This window comes from Mus musculus, chromosome 7 (genome assembly GCF_000001635.26).
Source record: "Mus musculus strain C57BL/6J chromosome 7, GRCm38.p6 C57BL/6J".
Classification (NCBI taxonomy): Eukaryota; Metazoa; Chordata; class Mammalia; order Rodentia; family Muridae; genus Mus; species Mus musculus.
Genome location: NC_000073.6, coordinates 69493708 through 69514359, shown reverse-complemented (window position 1 = coordinate 69514359; position 20652 = coordinate 69493708). Strand labels below are relative to the sequence as shown.

Below are 20652 nucleotides of genomic sequence, written 5' to 3'. Positions count from 1 at the left end.
AGTAGAAATTCCATGTCATCTTCTCCAATTAACTTAAAATAGGTCATACATCAGAATGCAGAAGAAATCCACGCAACTCACACAGTGAAATATGTAATAAATCCATGTTACTTTGTGTTTGGCAATGGAATTTTCTGTTAGCACAGCAAAATAACAAATGACAAAAAATAGACTGGATTGTATCAAAATTAGAAACATCTGGTCAAGGCTGCAGGCTTGTACCACTCCAGTGCTCTGCAGGGACTCAGGGCCTTCGGCTTGCTGGTCAGCAGTCTTTCTGGAAAATGATAAGCTTCAGGCTTAGGGAGAGACTTCTTCAGGGGCCCAATGCAGATAGTGAAAGAAGAGGCTACCTGGAGTCTCTTTCTGGTCATAGTGACCATCCACAGCATCTGCTCCTCTGCACACACATAATGTACCCTCCCCCTATAATTAGAAATGTTTTTATTTTGATTTGTTTTGCATCTGAGAACTTTCTTTATGTATAGAATGCATATTGAGCATATGTATTCCTGACTGACCTGCCTACCTCAACTATGTCCTTCTTCCATCTACCCTCTCAAACTCATGTCTTCCATATATGTATATGGAATATATGTATATGTGTACGTGTATGTGCATGTGTATGTATATGAACATGTATGTATGTATGTATGTATGTATTATTAGACCAATTGATGTGGGCTTGCTAGCTCTCTTTTGGTCTGTAGACTTCAGCTTTGAGAAATTTCATAGTTTTTCTTTTCTTTCTTCTGTTTCGTTATTCACATGTTGAATTTATAATTTCATATTTGCACAAAAATTTCAATATTTTTGGCTGATGATTTTATGAAATTTGATTGTCATTTTTTTCTGTGCTTCGAGACATATCCTGTAAATCTTTAGCATCTCATTCATATGGGGGTCTTCTTCTCAATCATCTTTCATTTCCTAAGGATATATACAGCTCAATGATGTCTCCTATTTGCCATTTGAGATTTTTGCCTCAAATCAGATCACAGCACTCTTTGTTCCTTTAAAAATAAATTATTTAGGAAAGGTCACTACAACAGAACGATTAGTACATCAGTGATCAAGGGAAGACTTTAAACATATCTGAGGACCTTTGTGGTATTACGACTGTAAATTGTTCATGATCTTGATAATACAATTTTCAACACAGAAAGATGAGTTTCTTTTTATTAAATTTAAACAATTGAAAATATGACTATGTTATCTTCTGCTCCCTCTCCTCCCTTTAAGCTTTTCCACACCCTTGCTTCCCATCTTCCCATTCTCATGCACCCCTCTCATTTCCTCTTGGATTGCTGCCCTCCTTATCATTACATACAGATGCATAGTATTAAGCACACACACACACACACACACACACACACAGAGTTGAGTCCAATTAGCATGCCTTGTGTAAATATGATTCCAGAGCTGACCAACTAGGAAGAACATCTCTAGAAGAGGACAATTCTCCCCTTTCAGCAGTTGTTAGATTCCCATAGCTCTTTTAAAATTTTATTTATTTATTTATTTTGAGGAAAAATAACGTGTCTTGGTGGGCCCCCATAAAATTTCCCCATGGAAATTTATCTCTTTTAAGACTATGCACTGGATAGAAGCAGTGAGTTTGCGGATATTCTTTTCAATCTTGCTGCTATAAGAGAAAGAACATTTTTCTTCTGTAGGTTATGTATAACTTTCCATTAAATAACTTGGGCCTGTAAAATTTGGAATAACATATATAAGGGAAACAATTGAAAATGATGAAGTCAAAACATAGTATGAAAGTGAACATCTCTTCCAAATAGAAAAAAAACGTAGTGTACCAAATTGAGAATTTAAAGAGTCAGAGGAGACATTATAAAACTTTAAGAAACTAGAACCCACTTATAAGTTTCCTGACATATCTATGATATGATTTTCTTTCAATTTGGCTATATTTGATTTAATCATTTCTTCATATGGAAACCATGCAGATATATTATGGTTTTGTAAAGAAAATAAAGAAATAATTGATACAATTTATAGAATGTTTTATGAATAATTGGTTTCTCTGGCTTAAATAATTCCTTTCAGGGTTACAAATTATTCTTGGTCAGACCTTAGAATGTTTAGGAATGTAGTTAGCAGGGGTAAGACACTCATAAGTTTCTTTCATGTGCACATTTTCTTGTACAAATCTAGCTTTAGGATATATTCCTTCAAACATAAACAAAACATTCTGCTGGTTCATTTCTGTAAATATCCTCTAAAAATAATCTTCCTTACAATCACCATTATATATCTACTGTATTATCAGTTGCATAATTGACAGAAACAAATTTGTTCTGAAAGTAAAACTTTCCACGATGTTTCTATGTGCCTCATGTTAAGAGTACTACTAACTTCTGGCTTTGTGTACTTCAAATTGTACCAAGGTTGGAGTTGAGTGTTTAAAATACTATAAGGTACGCTGATGGTGAGAATGGGGCTGTGGGCTGCCATTGTGTAACTGTGTCCATGAGCTATAACACAGCATGCAGAAGTGCCTGTGTCCTTTCCTAAAGAAAACACCCCTAGAACAAAACTATGTGTGTTTGTGTGTCTGTGTGTCTGTGTGAGTAAATGTGTTGGTGGTGTGTGTGTTTTTGAGTGATATGGAGTGTGTTTGTGTGTGACATGGTGTGTGTGTATGTGTGATGTGATATGTGAGTGATGCTGTATGTGTGTAATGTGTATGTATATGTGGTGTGTGTTTGTGTGTGTGTGTACATGTGTGTTGTGGTTTGTGTGTGATGTGGTGTGAATGTGTGTATTGTATACACTATCTAAATCTAAATGAATTTGAGATTCAACTTGTGTGCTTATTTTGTGGTATGCATATGTGTGTGTTTGTGGTGTATGTGTTTGCGTGTGTTATGTGATGAGTGTACAATGTGATGTGTGTGTGGTATGTGTGTAATGTGTATGTGTATGATCTGTGTATGTGTGTGAGTGTGTGGGTGTGTGTTTGTGTGTGTGTGGTATGTACATATCATCTAAATCTAAATGAATCTGTCTCCAACAAGTCCAAAATGCCTTAAATGACCCTCTAGTGATTCAGCAGATAGGGTAAATATATCTGAGGGGGAGATGTTTGTGCTGGAAATAAATTTTATAAAAATTAGTTTAAATATATTTCATATGTTTGATTTAAAAATGGCTATACAAAAAATACCTATGCCTATCTTGAGGCTTTTCACATGATAGGCAAAAAGCCACACAATTGGTAACCACACCACTTAAAGTTCTGCAGGAACATGCTAAGTCTACTGCTCTATGTTGTTGTATGGATGTTAGTCTGCCATCTCGTTAGGAAAATTAAAATGTGGCTTATGTAAATTATAAATGAACCGAGTATAAATCATTTTGTATTTAAGAAAAAGAGTGTCTTTAAAAATGTGTGTATTGTGAGGTTGATATATTTCTTCTACATGTGTTTCAAGGCAGGTGAAGAAAAACATTTTTCTCCATTTCCTCTCCAAAACGATATATATTTTTTAAAGTTGTTAAGAATCACACAACAGAACTGCGAATGTCCCTGGGTAGCAGGCTGGGTACAGATGCACTTCTGCTTCTTGACTAAGAACAATGAGGAAAGGCATGAAAGAGGGCTTAGTTTCATTTTCTCCGTCTTTGTTTATCACTTGTCTCACCCATCATTCTGAACTCATGCCTGTTGATAAGCTCTCCCCAAATAGAAAAGCAGCGACAAGCAAGAATACTGATGGTGGCAGCGGCTGTGATTTAATCTAAGCCGTCCCTATGGCGCTGCGATTCTGTGTGCACACAGCACATCTTGTGTGGAGTGTGCCTGACAGGCTCGATTCAGCTCTGTGTGTTTTACCCATTTCTTCAACTTAACTCCATGTTGAGCACACAAGCTTCCCTACTTGGATCCTTGATCAAAGCTCTTACTTTCGAAGAAGTGGAATGACTCCCACTGGGGTAGAGTAGCCACAAAAATTGCTGCTAAATTACCACCGTTTTCACCAAATCACCTTCCAGATACCATCTCACCAGTCCACCACCTACAGGAGACACTAAACGAGGAAGCAAAACGAGGCAATGTATCTCATTGGGGCCAGGTCTCCAGGCCCGAGGGGTGAAATGAATTCCTCTGTCCAGTCTAGAGCTGGCGGGAAGACATTGCTATGAAGTAAGCTCATATAAGTCCAAGCTTGCTGGCTATGGAAAACAATTGCCTATAGAGAGTGCGAATGATTCTCTCATGTGGCCACCTCAGATAGAACTTACACCTGTATTCTCTACTTTTGAGAAGCACATTTACCATTTTAAGAGTTTAAAAATTCTTATTTGACGATGAGTACTTTTTTTGACAGCTTAACCACAATCTACCAATTGGACTCTTGGGGCCAACTCAAACTGTAAAAATGTATAAGGCTTGTTAATAACATTTAGATCCTGTATGCTCATATTACAGCGTATTAGGTGATATCCAGAAACAGAAGAGATGCTTTTGAAGAGCTCATTTTAACATGGAACAAACTTTGAAGGACAGTTTTATGACTTGTAAATCATTAGTATTCACAGACACTTCTTGTTTGACATTACAATTAAATGCACAGGTGCTACACAAACGTCTAACTGCTTCAGTGTCCTAATCAGTAAGAACATATATTATGCTTAGGGAATGAAAGACCCTCAAACAGAAATGAGTCCCTTCCTGTCCATTTCCACCTCCATTTTTCTACTGAAATAATTTTGAGTCTGTAAAATTCTTAGACGAGGAAGTGGGAAAATCCAGTAAGGTGGTCTGAGTAAATGGTGCTGGATTCCAATACGGTATGCCTCTTTCTCACTTGTTTATTTGCGCTTGTGTGAGATCCTTTCACATTAAAATGGAAGGTTACTGCATCACCATGGATTTTAGGCAAGAGTGTATGCATGGTGCCCTGCATAGGATTTGTCCAAGAATTCACACATTCAGTTTGTCTTTTCTGTTGCTTGTAGCATTATGATATATTTTACTCAAATACTATAAAACCATGTGTTTAATTGATACACTCATAGAGACACTCTCAAAGACACACACCTGGCTTTTATTTCTATGGGTGTGCACTCACACATACCTAGATGTTTGGAATTCCTCTGTTTTGACTGCTGCTTTCCCCCCTATATCTACCCTTACTAAAGAGATCTGCTTCAATCCCATAAGGTGAATTTTCTTTGATCTAGTTTTATTTTAATGAAAGTAAATAAACTTTGGTGAGTTTTAGTAGATCTCAAGTAGAACTATGAGTTGTATGTGGTTTAGTGAATGGGAAAATCTTCTCTCCGTGGAATTAATTTCTGGAGGTGGTAAGTAACTTCCTAGTTACATTTCCATCCTTTACCTGTCAGTTAAAGTCCATGACAATGGATAAGACTGGGGGGGTGGGGGGAGAAATGGAGGATAAGTTCTAGGGATAAGAGACCTGAGGAGTTTCTCTCAAGAACTACCTAGAAACACCCCTTAACTTTCTCTATGTTACAGTTTTCTTTCCTCCTCAGAAGATTTCTGATAATCCTGGATCTTATCATTGCATAACTGACATATAGAACTAAAGAGCTTAGAGAAAAAGAGCCTGAAAAATTCAAGATTATCTATTTTTAAAAATATTCTTGCACCAGTTTATGTAAAATAGAATTGTACCTCTATATCTTAGACACTAGCATTCAAACAAACAAAAAACCCAAAATACATAGAATCAGTTCCGGCCTTAAGTGCAATTCTTCTTGTCTTTTTGTCTTTGTGTTTTGTTTTGTTTTGTTTTCTTTTTAGCAAAAGTAAAGTAGATTGACTTCTCGAAATTCAGGACAAGAAGACAGAGAAGAGGAAAAGAGATAATTTAAAACTCTGAAAATTTTAGGTGGATGAATGCAACTCTAATTTACTGGCAAAGATTAAAGGGCAATGCTAACTTAGATTATTAAATAAGCATTTAACTATGCTTTAGATTTAATAAAACAATTATGTGCATTAACTTGTAATTGATCATTATTAAATGTGTAATTAGTGAGATCAAATAACCAAGGAAAAGATAAAAGTCTATCTTTTATCTATTGCTCATTCTCAATGTGTAACGTTCTAGTCATCATTGCCACTTAATATAATTATGAAGTCATAAATATAAATTAGATTACTTTGAATGATGGATTTAAAATACTTCTGCATTTTATCTAATTATTATACATTTGATTATAGATAAATAGCTAAACGATAAGACAGTGTTTTAGAGTTAAGCTTCTCTGAGTAAAACTTGAATGTTAACCTCATGCTGTTCAGTTTAATAAGGCTTGAGCAGCTGGTAATAAAAATTAAAGAAAAATATGAAAATATAAATAATAGATTGTAATTCAAATTTCTATCCATAAAGATGAAAATTAGAAAAATATGATTTTCATAAGGTTAAAACAATCTTTTGTAGTTACAGTTTTAGAGCTCCTAATGGAACCCCCTCTTTGATTGGAACACTATTCTCATTATAATTAAACTGGAGATATTTCTGGTTCCTGTCATATCTATAAAACAGGTGACATGGCCCAAGATGTAGTCCATATCATCACAAATGCAAACAATTTTAACATCTCATAAAACAAATTTATTGTTGTCTTTGACTCTGAATTCTTCAAATCTTAATGTTCGGAGAATTTTTTAAAAATATTCCAACTAATGTATAATATAAATTTATATTAACTTATTTTTATTTGAAACATTTTTATCACAGAAAGTAATCTACTTTATTTTGAATCAGGAATTTTAGCACAGGTAAAACTCAGATTATAGAGGATGCCATGTGGAATCTCCACAATTAAGTTAGGCAAATATCAAATATACAAATAAACATGAAACATACAAAAGGAAGGAAATTAATTCCATTTCAGCTTTCAAAAGGAGCTCTTATTTAAGGCTATTCATGAATGAGAAGTCTCTTACTTCTGGAAGACTGCACAAATGAGAGAATCCAAAAGTAATGCCATCTCTTGCAGGGGAATAGGCATGTAGTCCCAGTCTCTTGCTTTGGCCTGGGATATGAGATTAGCTATTATGAGTCAGAAATCACCCATGTATTTTAGGAAGCAAGCATGGTTGTTAGCACATGTGTTTTCCATTAAAAAATAGTAATGATTATTACTGTTCGTACCATTTCTTACTGGCCTTCATATCACCCACTCTTTTCTTTTAAAGATTTATTTATTTATTTGTAAATACACTGTAGCTGTCTTCAGACACTCTGGAAGAAGAATGTCAGATCTTGTTACATACAGATGGTTGTGAGCCACCATTTGGTTGCTGGGATTTGAACTCAGGACCTTCGGAAGAGCAGTCAGTGCTCTTAACCGCTGAGCCATCTCTCCAGCCCCAACAAATCACCCACTATTAAATAAAAGTGAAGAAAAGAGACCTCAACATTCGATGCCCAGTGACACAGGCTGGCCTGTGGGATGTACGTGACACCTTCATATCCACTGTTGGACAGTAGGTATAGAATCTAGACTGTTTCCTCTTTAAGTAGAAAGAAAGTTTGCTTTGACATTACAATCACAGTAAAGATTTTGGAAACATAAATTGTTAAACATGGTCCTTTTATCTTTAGGTAAGAGAATTCACTTTAATAGACATTCCTCTTTTCTACATATTTTTTTCTGAGTGGAATCACACAGTATCTTGTTCTTTTTAACCAACTACTTTTTGAATCTTTATCTATTTTCAGTATCCTAATGTGTATTTTATAGAATCCTACTATTTGCTAGAACATCTAATATGTGCTATGATTAGAATATCGAATCTCCTCCAATGTGTCACGTGTTAGGGGATTGTTCACAGCCTCTGTTGCAATCAGAAGTAATAGAAGCTTGGGGGCTTGGACCTATTTGGAAGAAGTTAAGGCTTTGGGGGCTTTATCTTGAAGAGGAGGCTATTGGGACTTTAACTCTTTCCTCTCTGGCCTCCTACTTGCTATGAAGGGAATTGTCCCTCCACTACACTCTGAGATGATATAATGTACTGCCTCATACCAAAATGAAAGAGTCCAAGATACAATGGACTAAACCTTTGGATTCATGAACCCAAATAAGCCTTTATTCCTTTGGGAATGTCAGTCCCAAGTGTGTTTCATTGTGACATAAGCCAACTGACATGATATTCTTTATTAGCTATCATGTTTACTCTCTGCCATTAATATAATTAGCTCATATGTAAAAATGTTTTTACTTTTTTAATAAACTAACCTCTGGGTAGGACCTCCAGTGTGATATTTACTAAAAGCAGAAAACTGTCACTGTCCCCCATCTACAACTCCAGCTCCAGAGGGAAGCTTTAGTTTATCATCACTGTGTGTGTCCATTTTAGGTTTCATAGATATCATTGATCAAGTTCAGAACGTATCTCTTCTAGTTTGCATTTGGCTTTTATAAAAATCAAATAACCCTATTAAAAATGGAGTACAGAGCTAAACAAAGAATTCTGGGCATATGCCCAGAAGATGTCCCAACTTGTAATATGGACACGTGCTCCACTATGTTCATAGCAGCCTTATTTACAATAGCCAGAAGCTAGAAAGAACCCAGATGTCCCTCAACAGAGGAATGGATACAGAAAATGTGGTACATTTACACAATGGAGTACTACTCAGCAATTAAAAACAATGAATTTATGAAATTCTTGGGCAAATGAATGGATCTGGAGTATGTCATCCTGAGTGAGGTAACCCAATCACAAAAGAACACACATGACATGACAAGCAGATATAAGCCCAGAAACTTAGAATACCAAGATACAATTTGCAAAACATAAGAAACCCAAGAAGAAAGAAGACCAACAAGTAGATACCTCATTCCTTCTTAGAATTGGGAACAAAATACCCATGGCAGGAGTTATAGAGACAAAGTTCAGAGCAGAAATGGAAGAAAGGACCATCCAGAGACTGCCCAACCCAGGGATCCATCCCATATACAACCACCAAACCCAGACACTATTGCATATGCCACTATTGCATATACAACATTTTGCTGACAGGACCCTGATATAGCTCTCTCTTATGATGCTATGCCAGTGCCTGGAAAATACAGAAGTGGATGCTCATAGTCATCTATTGGGTGGAACACGGGCCTTCTAATGGATAAGCTAGAGAAAGTACCCAAGGAGCTGAAGGGGTCTGCAACCCTATAGGAGGATCAACAATATGAACTAACCAGTAACCCCAGAACTATGTATCTAGTTGCATATTTAGCAGAGGATGGCCTAGTTGGCCATCAATGTGAGGAGAGGCCCTTGGTCTTGCGAAGATTATATGCCCCAGTACAAGGGAATGCCAGGGCCAGGAAGTGAGAGTGGGTGGGTTGGAGAGCAGGGCGGGGGGAGGGTATAGGGGACTTTGGGGATAGCATTTGAAATGTAAACGAAGAAAATATCTAATAAAAAAGAGAAAATAATAAATTGGATTTTAATATTATCAATCTTTTATTAGGGCCACTATATAATACAATTTCTTTTACTTCCTGTTGTGTCAATTTTATTAGAAAGTTGCTAAATGTTAAGCTAACCTTGCATTCTCAGGAAAAAAAAAACCCTCACCATTATTTTTCCTTGTTACTTAAAGTCATAGGTCAATTTACAAATATTTTACCTAGATTTTGTGACTCTAGTTTATTATAACTGGCTTATAATTACCATTTTATAAGATGCTCCTGTCATATCTGTAATCAAAGACACTCTTGTGCTTAAACTTAATTTTCAAATCGATAGTGTGATGGTTTGTGTATCCTTGGACCAGGGAGTGGCACCATCTGAAGGTGTGGCCTTGTTGGAATAGGTGTGACCTCGTTGGAATGGGTGTGTCACTGTGGGTGTGGGTATAAGATCCTCACCCTAGTTGCCTGGAAGTCAGTCTTCCACTAGCAGCCTTTGGATAAAGACATAGAACTCTCAGCTCCTCCTGCGCTATGCCTGCCTGGATACTGCCATGCTCCCACCTTGGTGATAATGGACTGAACCTCTGAACCTGTAAGCCAGCCCCAAGTAAATGTTGTTTTTTTATAAGACTTGCCTTGGTCATGGTGTCTGTTCACAGCAGTAAAACCCTAACTAAGACAGATAGCATTTAGAATCATCATAGAAACAGCCCTATAGGCATGGCTCAGAGGAGTCTCATTATTAAATTCTTTGCTGTGGGAATTCCCAGCATGTATATGGGTGATCCCATCCCATGGGAGGAGAGTCTAGACTGAATAACTATGTGAAGTCGATCTGAGTGTCATTTTTTGCTTCTTGACTGTGGATGTCACATGAGTCATGGTCCTGCTGCTATACCTCCCAAAACTTCATGGAGTGTACCCTCAAACTGTGAGTCCACATAGATTCTGCTTTTTTTCTCTTTTTTTCAAAGTCTCTTTTGTCAGAATAAATAATGAAACTATGGGTAGTGCAGAAAATTGTTACCACTAAATGAGGTGGTTATTGTGGGGAAAAAAACCTTATAATCCTTAGGCCACATAGATTGTGGGAAAATATGAATGAATTTGGAGTGTTGTGTCAAAAAAATTCCCTTGGATAATGTAAACAGAACTTCGTACACCTTCCTTGCAGAAGTTTCGACGACCGAAAAAAAATACTGACAGAGGAGCCTATGCAGTACCAGAGAGCAAGGGATCTATCCAAACATTGGCTTGAAACCACTGTTTAGGTTCTGGCAAAGATTTTGGCTACACTCTCCCTGTATCCTGAGAACCTGAGTGAGACTAAAGAGTAATGAACTAATATATTTTTAGAGAAGAAAATGTCAAGATAAGATAACATGCAGGGTATGGCATGGCTACTGTTTCATCTAGCTCTTACAACAAGAGAGCCAGAAGTGGAGCAGGCAGACGTTAAAAAATGCCAAGTTTTGTGAATAAGGAATGAAGTTCTATAAGAAGGCAGCTCCTAAAGCAGCTGCAAGTGTTGGAGATCCGTGCTGTTAAAGGCAGGCGTGATGTTTTGCACAAGGACTTATCCCTGAGGGTAAGAAGCAAATTGTGGAAAGACTTCTCCTTGTGAAAATAAAAATTAAGTTGAAGGAGAGAGTATAAACTGAAATTATCGCTGAAGGCATCCTTGCTCAAACAATCCAGCCAAGAACTGTTTCTCCTGGTCATCTCTGTAAACATTAATACTAATGTCCCTTGGACATGCTTCACCCCAATTTGGCAACACACTTTTCCAGGATTGTTCATATATTACTGGCTTTGGGGGTCTGAAGCTGTTTTGAAATCTTGTAGCACAGTTCAGATCCATTGAGGCAAGACAATGTTTGACAAAACCAGGGGCCCAGAGAGGCCATTGAATAGAACTGTGAAGGTGAAATCTTAGTTGCAAGGGTTGCTACAGGGTGCCTGAGATATTAGGCATGAATAATATGTATTGAGAAATGTGCATTCATGAAATGACATTTTCTCATAGAGACAGACTGTTGTATTCTAGGCAACAACCTATAGGCAGAGAGCTAACTGAGCACATTGGGCACTCTTTCAGGACCCCTGGGGTGGAGCATGGAGCTACATGGTTTGGTGTCTTGGTTTTTCTCAATCAAATCCTTCCTTGTAATATCCGGCCTCTCTCTTTTAGAATGGGAAGGATGCTGTGCCATTCTATATTAAAATAATGCATTTTTGAATAGGATCTCAAACTTAAGAGATTGCTTTCAGGTACAAAACATCCCTTGAACTTTGAACTTTTGAACAATTAAAAGACGTAAAAAATTATGGGAAATTTTGCAATTAGTTTAAGTGTTTTTCATCATGTGAAAATCATAATCCGCTGAGAGAAATATAGGAAATAGGCATGTTTAAAAATATATATTTTGGCAAGAAGACAAGGATAGAATTGAGCTGGTTAGCTTGATTGTCAGATGTATGGAATTCACGACCACTGTAATGTAGAGAGGAAGCCTCTAAGCATATCTGTGAGGGAGCTGCTGGAACTAATGCACTCAATGGGAAGAGCAACGCTAAATGTTGACAGCACCTCTTCATGGGCTGGGCCATGGACAGCAATTGGGAGAGAGTTGGGCATGGGGAGTTCTGGGTCTCTGCTTCCTGACTACAGATGCAGTGTGACTTGCTGATTCAAGCTCCTGTAACCTAGATTTCACTACACTACCACAGGCACTGGACCCTCGAACTGTGAGTCAAAACCACTACTTCATTCCTTAAGTTGTCTTGGTCAGTTATTTTGACACAACAATGGCAGAAGAAACTAAGACAGCTGTGAGGGTCCAGCTAAGCAGTTTAGGGAATGTTTCCTTGCTTCCACTTTCTGGAAGAGTTTGTGAAGACTGACATCAATGTGCCATACAAGTGGAATCATTGCACAAAAGAGCAAATGCTTTAAATTGTGATTAACAGAATTAAGCAGGCTTCCACCTTTGTTGCAGAAATTTACCCACTTTATGTTATGATTAGAATATAAATTTCTAAATGTGTAGTAACTCTTCCCAGGACATTATTGTATCTAATGTGTACATACTTAATGTGTAACTAAAGATAAGAAAATCAAATATGAAAATTTGAACACGCCTTTGTACATTTCCCATGGTAATTTATTGATTGATGATTAGTTCAATATGCTTATAAATTAAGGGGAATTATTCTAGTATTATTCAGTGTGGCACATCTTATTTCTTGAGTTTGGTATTATTAAGTTGTGATATCTATTACTTGAAAACATAAAGTGCGTCAAATTATATTAAAGAAGAAAATGTCTAGTGATTGGCTGTATCTCTTTCAGATATTTCATATAACATTTTAATAGATTTATGTTTAAAGTGGGTGTCTGTGTGTCTGTCTATATGTCTGCCTGTGTGCCTGTGCTATGGGTATTTATATGCAGAGGCCAGAAGAGGGTATCAGCTCTCCTTGAGGTAGGGTACCCAAAATAAGCACTTTTCATAGCTCAACTATCTCTTCGGACCCCATCATTTTATTATGCATTAGGTTTTCATATATGATTATTTTATTTTAGAAACAATTTAAAAACATCTCATCTCCTGAGCCTGAAAAAAAAATTTTAGTCAGTAAATGGCTTGGTGTGCATTAAGTTTGTTTCCCAGAATACACATAAAATGTTGGCTGTAGTAGCACAAATCTGTATGCCTAGCATTGGGGAAGCAGGGACATGGGCATCCCGGAGGTTTGTTGGAGAGTCTGCCTGGGGTTAATTGATAACCCCCAATAGCCACTGAGAAAACTCACCTCACAAATAATGTTGATGGTTTCTGAAGAATGACACATGGATTCACTTCTGACCTCTAGATGCATGTTGTAAGCCTGAACACATGTGCACATGCATGCTCATTCTGTCACACACACACAGACACACACACACACACACACAGACACACACACAGAGACATACGCACACAGACACACACACATATACATAGACATACACAGACACAGACACACACACACAGACACACACACAGACATACACACACACACACAGATACACAGACACAAACACACACACACACAGACATACACCACACAGACACACAGACACATACACACTATAACCACCACTGAGAGACAATGATGTGATGACACTTCATGCTTTGAAATCCATCACTGCAAATTTGCCTTCATGCCTCTACCCTGACATGGAGGCACACATCCTCATTATTCATTCCCTTGAAAATTTTAGACTTGTTTTTGCCAATATTATAAAAGTTTTAGATTCCAATTGTAATTATATTGAACTGATTTGGCTTGTAGGATTTTGCCTTATGTATGAACAAACATTTAAATTAAGTATTTAGTATGATTAAGTTATCTTTTTTTATTTCCATAATTAAAAATGTATCTTACTTTTATGTGTTTCTTCAAGCTATTTCTTGTGTTCTTTAGTTATATAATCAATTCATTCATGTAAATATTTTATAAAACCTAATATATTCAAAATTATAAACTTAGATTCTGTGTAAAGTTTGGTTCTAATGTAGCTTTTGATAATATATCCCTCATGATTTTTGTTATATTGAATTTGCAGACAATTTATGCTTTATAAAGAGCTTTCAGATAACGGCAGTTTGAATCCAGTCTTCTTACCTGGAGCTGTATGGATCCTACCTCCTTGGGTCTGGATGTTCTGACAGAATGGGGTTTGAAGGATGGGCAAGTCTCTGCCATTGTGAAAATGAGCTCCTGTCACCTGGAGAGGTTGGTGAAGCATAGACCCAGCACCATTTTCAAAGCAGAACCAATTTAAGTGGTACATGAACAAGGGCCTCAGTCATTCTATTGGTTTGGAACTGAGGTTAGATGAGTCTTCAAACACAGTTCTTGGCTTCCCTCTATACAATAAAGATAAAGGAAGCCACAAATGTCCATAATTTTAGTCATCTAAAGGTGTGCAAATGCATAAAGAGGCTATTCTAAGAGTGGACATCCTTGACATGTCTCTAAACTTTGTAGAGAACACATTCAATATTTAACCATCAAGCTGGAGATATTTTTATACATGCTTTCACATTATTAAAAAGTTCTAACCTCTTAACCCTTGATTGAGTTCAGCACAAACGTAGATTCACTTAATTAATATTTTGTTACATATACCTATGTTCTGAGAATTATATTTAATACAAAATTTCTGAAATGAAGACACCAGGATATGAAAGTTGTCATATGTCATAACAGCTTGTGTTTATTCTATGAATGCAATATAAGTTCAAAAGGCCCAGAGAGGTAGTTTAGTTTTAGAGTGCTGGGCTTCATGAATGTGTCTCTGTTTCTGTTCCCCAGGACACAGCAAGAAAGACTCAACACCACTCACATATAAATCTCATCTTGAAATTAATGCAGCACATAGCTAAATATGAACAAATGAGATCGTAACTGGATTCTTAAATTTCATAAAAGCATAAAATCACTGAAGTAGAGGAAGCTCAGAGGATAACTTACAGTTGGTTTTCTTTCTCCTTCACATGGATGGAAGGATCAAATTCAGCTCAACAGCCTTTGTGGCAAACTAAGCTTTTTGAGAGGGGCTGGGTACAGTTTCCATTTGGAACATTTCTTTGGAGATTCAAGCAAGGACAACAACAACAACAACAACATAAACAGAAAGAAACAAAGTTCAGAGTGTAGGAATAAAATACAGGTCACATTCTTGTACCTGACTAAATCCTAAATCTCGTACAAAGATTGTCCTACGAAATCGATCTCTAATCTACCAGAGTTAATAAATACATTTAACTAGGGTAGAGGATATAGTCATATTAGTCAAAATCAATGCACTTTTTTCATATTGACAAGTAGCTTACAATCAAAACTCTGATTTAGGGAACAAAAGATGTAAAATATTTTAGAAATAAATTACAAACGTACTGCAAGTGTTATATACTAAAATAAACATTTTCTGAAAGAAATTTGAGAAAATAAAGCAAAAAAGACACCCTCAGTAGCATAAACTGAGTCAATATTATCAGTGGTAGCCGTATCCAGAGCCATCGTTACATTTACCGTAATGATGTACAACTTCCAGCCTGCATAAGGAAATAAAAAGTGCTTAGAATATCTACATCGATTCTGAGATTCAAACAAACAAACAAACAAACAAACATCAACAATTAACTGGTGTGGAGAAAATTCATTACCTTATAAAGTTACTTTAACAATATACCGGCGTGCTCACTTCGGCAGCACATATACTAAAATTGGAATGATACAGAGAAGATTAGCATGGCCCCTGCGCAAGGATGACACGCAAATTCGTGAAGCGTTCCATATTTTTATGCTCACAGTCAAGTATTGGATGGATCACAGGGCCTCCAATGGAGGAGCTAGAGAAAGTATACAAGGAGCTAAAGAGATCTGCAACCCTGTAGATGCAACAACATTATGAACTAACCAGTACCCCAGAGCTCTTGACTCCAGCTGCATATGTATCAAAAGATGACCTAGTCGGCCATCACTGGAAAGAGAGGCCCATTGGTCAGGCAAACGTTATATGCCCCAGTACAGGGGAATGCCAGAGCCAAAAAATGTGAGTGGGTGGGTAGGGGAGTGGGGGGGGGGACTTTTGGGATAGCATTGGAAATGTAATTGAAGAAAATACGTAATAAAAAAAAAGAAAAAAAAAACAACAATATACTGGCATCGTATTTTGTTTATTTGATAGATCTTTTGCAGTTACTATATTGAAGAAGGATAGAGGCAAAATAATGGATTTTTCAGTTTTGTCCAGCCACTGAAATGGTTGTGGGAAATCTGAAGTACAACAATGGCTTAGGCATCTGAGGTGAAGTAGAATATAAAATTTAGAAAATGATTTGAAATCACGAAACTATTGATGTAAGTAAGTAAGTAAGTATTGATTGTGTTTGGTCCAATAAAGCTTTTGGTAATTTTTAATCCTTTTCATAATTACCTATTTTTAATTGTTTTACTCATTGTAAAATACTAACCGAATTAATTTCCAACTTACTTTTGTCACAAAACAAATTGCCACAAACTTACCAGTTCTAAAAACAAAATGTGTTTATCATTTGGGTGTTTTATAGAAAAAGTCCAAGCCTTCAAGGTTGGTTTCTGGGCTTAGCAATTGAGATGCCAGTAGCTTGGTTCTCATTTTTCTGGGGTTCCCTTCAGTGCTTACTCCTGCCCTTGGGGGACCTCTCTCTGGCAGGAGGAATGATGTCCCAGCTATTGAGTATCCTGCCAATAGAAGGTTGTATACTCTGCTTGGTGACTCTTCCTCAGTTCCTGGCACAAGACTGCCCACTATCTTGCAGAAGCAACAGTGGGGCATATCTTTCTCACCCAGGAAACATTTCAGGACATGCCCTACTGTGAATCAAAGATACTCAAGTCTTGATGCATGCATGAGAGTGGATTAGAGTCATATGATTTGGAAAGGTTGCTTTGTGATCATACCAACAGATTAATTGTCTTAATTGCACATCCAGTACCACTATTGCCAAGTTACATAGCAAAAGAGTAAAATTTCATCACAGTTCTAGTCCCTGGGATTAAGGTAGGGAATCTATTTCTGCACTCTAGGATTCAGATAACCTTGAAAAATTTTGTTATAAATCCAGATTAATCAATAAGGGTGATCAAGCATAAGGATATAGATGAATATAACAGATGGGATGTTCTCTAAACAAATATTTACATCTAAGGTCAATTGATAGTCTTTTCAGCAAAATGTCAAGGTATTTCAATAACAAAAAAGATTGCCTTTTAAATAGATGATGGTAAGACAAGTAATTGCTGAATGCAGACGGTAAATTTTACCTCACCATACCCAGCTCGAAATGGACAATAGGGCATAAGACAAGCATTGAAAAAAAAAAAAAAGGTTTTGTTGAATTGCACATGTTGCTAACACATAAACTACTTTAAGTTGGTCTGCACTGAAATTCAGATTTTTTTTTTTTACTTCAGAAAAGACAATGAAGAGACACAAAGGGGGTATATCTGTATCTTATCATCAAATGATTTAAACTTATATGTATAACTTTTAAAATTTTGTTCAAAAGTATATAAAGATTCCTTTCAACTCAGTAATGAAAGAAAATCTAATAGTAGCATAGCAATAAATGCTTCTCCAGAGGTCCAAGAACCCATGGCAAAGTCCTTACCATCATAAGTAGAACACTCATGGCTCTATCACACAAATGTAGAGTGCCATAGCAATGGCTGGAACCTGTTTGGGAAATTCGTTAAAAGTTAAATATAAACCAACCAGATCACATAGAAATTTAGTTCCTGGAGTCTCATTTCAATGGCATGACTACAATTATTTATAGCATCACTCGTCACAATAACTGGCAAACTAGAAAACCTTTTGGGGAAGGGCTTCCTATCATGCTTTTACAAAGCTATATAGATGTAAATTGGATATTGATTGCAGTCCTTATCCTGGATTGTAACATTAGCAGTCTAAGGCAAGATCAAGAACAGTATTTAATTAATTCTAAATTTTCAGTTGAAAGCTTTCTCATGTCAAACTCTGGACTTGGTGTGTACTCTAGTTTCGTAATTGTTGGCTCATAAATCAGCAGGTCTACACTACCTGCATGCTCTTCTGAGCAGCTATGACGCTGCTTTGCTTCTGCATAGGAATAACAATTGGGTGTCCTTTATGGAGTGTAGACTGCTGGCTAAGGCCTAGGTGTAGTACTTTCCATGAGTTCACTTACTTAATCATCCTATACCTCTGTGGGAAGCCAACTCCAAGATGGCGCCGGTTTCTGGTTGCCGCTGTCATAAACAACACCACTGCGCAGGCGTCAATTAGAATTTGGTGCCAACCCCTCCCGAGTGGGTGCATGCAAGTTGGGTGCCGTGCTACTGACCAATCCCAGGGGGCCACGGAGCTTTCTCCTGTGCTGGGGTGCATATAAGCAGGGCTCCCTGGGTGCCTGGGGTCCCCGTAGAAGCATCAAGGCATTCCTGCAATAAAGGCTGTTGAGAAGAATCCGACTGTGTCGTGTCGTTCTTGCTGGTCGAGAGCAGACACGACATACCTCCATAGACACATTGCAATCAGAATATTATAGAAGACAAAAGATAGCCTAAAGAAGCAACTTCTTTGCACGGGTTCACTCCGGCTAAATGATGGAAAAGAGCTCAGATCCTAGATTTCTGTTACCAGAGCCTATCTCTCAGCTACAACAACAACAACAAAGACATTACTAATGATAATAATAAGGAATAAAATCTATTTATTAGGTTACCAGAAGTCTATCTTTTGACGGACAGGTTAATTTCAAAACTGGGTAATCATTTCCAAAAGCATTTCTTCCTTCTAAATAGATGCACCTATAGGTGTCTGCATACAATGCTAAATGGCTATCCTGGTTTCCTGTTTTCCCTAGGAGATCAGTAGGATGCTCTCACTGGGTGGGCCACGTGTGCTTTTTTTATTTTTTATTTTTTATTGGTAGTTTTTTATTTAGCTGAAGTTGTAAGTCTTTGCCCCCCTGGAATTAGTGCAGGAGCACTCTTCACTTTGTAAATGAAGGGCATCACCCATTTCTTCATTCCACATAGAACTCTGTGGGAGGTGGGAGGTGTAAGAAGTCCTGGCTCAGCCTGAGCTTTATCTGTAGCTGGGCAGCCCCAGAGTGAGAGTTCACCTGAGGACTCCAGCCCTTTCATCTAGGAAACAGTATCCATTGTCTTACATGCTGGTTCTGAAAATGACTGTTAGAGACAGTAACACACACACACACACACACACACACACACACAGAGAGAGAGAGAGAGAGAGAGAGAGAGAGAGAGAGAGAGAGAGAGAGAGCAATTATTTTTTTGTTGCTGTTTTGTGAATGTAAATTTAAAAACCCATTCTAGGGCAAAGGCCAGGTGTGAATCTTAACCCCAGCCTCATTCACTGGTGGCACTGGTAAATTCATTTCCTGCTGATCTAAATTTAGAAACCTAAATTCTTTGACGATATTGCCTTAAAATGTTCCTCTAAGAAGTACATGTAACATATAACTTTTTCTCTTATGAAGAAAATATGGAAGGGGAAGATAAAGAGAAGGGAGAAGGAGGGAGGGGGGCTGGGGAGGGGGACAGATACATGTGATAGTCATGGCAAAATTCCTGAGGAAAACCAAAGGCAGTGTTAAATAGTGGAGCTGAAAGACCCAGTTAAACTTCCCCTTACCAGGACAGAGGTCTCTGCCATACTTACTTATGCCATTATGTTGACATAGAAGTTACTTGTAGGGACCCCAGCCTGAAGAACATTGGCATAAGGCAATTTCTGCTTGGGGTCAATGATTGCCCAAAATATTTAATTTTAAATGTCATTATTTGGTATTTATAGATTAATTCCTCTTCACGAATACCCTCTCAGACACACTTTTTGGGAAAAGAAAAAGAAAGAAAAGAAAAGAAGAGAAGAGGAGAAGAAGAAAAGAGAAGAGGAGAGGAGAGAAGAGAAGAGAAGAGAAGAGAAAAGAAAAGAAAAGAAAAGAAAAGAAAAGAAAAGAAAAGAAAAGAAAAGAAAAGAGGAAAGACAAAACTGATGCTCTGGGCACAACCTTTCTGCAAGTTTCTTTGTAAATTAAAAACTGAGCACCATGGAGCCACAAACACTTCCCAAACTGGAAATCGTTCCAGTTTGTGCTTCATAGCAAGCGGAGAATGAGCTTCCGGTCTTCTCGCACTCCAGATTATTTTCCTAGCCTGGAAACATCTCAAAAGTTTTCTTGAAATATGTGTTTATGGATCATTTTAGGAGAAAATGTTCTTCCACTTGAATGGGGGCCTTAATCTGGAAGCTGGGATACAAGGGTCAAGTCTGTCTGATTTACACAGGAGGACACGTATATTTATGAGATTGGTTTTAGTGAAAAATATATTTTTGACTTTGGCAGGACAGCGTTCACAGATTTTGATGGCAAATTCCTTGCTGACAACTGTTAGGGACCCACTGGGTAACCATAGAATGACTACTTTTGCCTTAGGACTGTGAGGAATTCTGGCAGTGAGCACCTGAGTCTGGTCAGAAGTCTAAACATAGGACTACCATTCTTTTCTTTTTCCTCCTCCTCCTTCTCTCCCTCCTCCTCCTTCTCTGCCTCTTCCACCTCCCTTTTAAAATTAGCCTCACCCAGCTCAAGTTAAAGAAAATCTGTTTTTTTT

At 37.4% G+C, this 20652-nt stretch overlaps 1 long non-coding RNA gene and 1 other non-coding gene across 2 annotated transcripts; one reads left to right on the top strand and one right to left on the bottom strand.

Moving 5' to 3' along the window:
• Positions 1-14670: 14670 nt before the first annotated feature.
• Positions 14671-18266, bottom strand: 4930402F11Rik (RIKEN cDNA 4930402F11 gene). Its single transcript, NR_045940.1, has 3 exons — positions 18195-18266; positions 17634-17698; positions 14671-15533 (listed from the first exon to the last, which is right to left on the bottom strand). It is a non-coding gene; the product is annotated as an RIKEN cDNA 4930402F11 gene (long non-coding RNA).
• Positions 15675-15781, top strand: Gm23815. Its single transcript, XR_003947159.1, has one exon. It is a non-coding gene; the product is annotated as a U6 spliceosomal RNA (small nuclear RNA).
• Positions 18267-20652: the final 2386 nt, after the last annotated feature.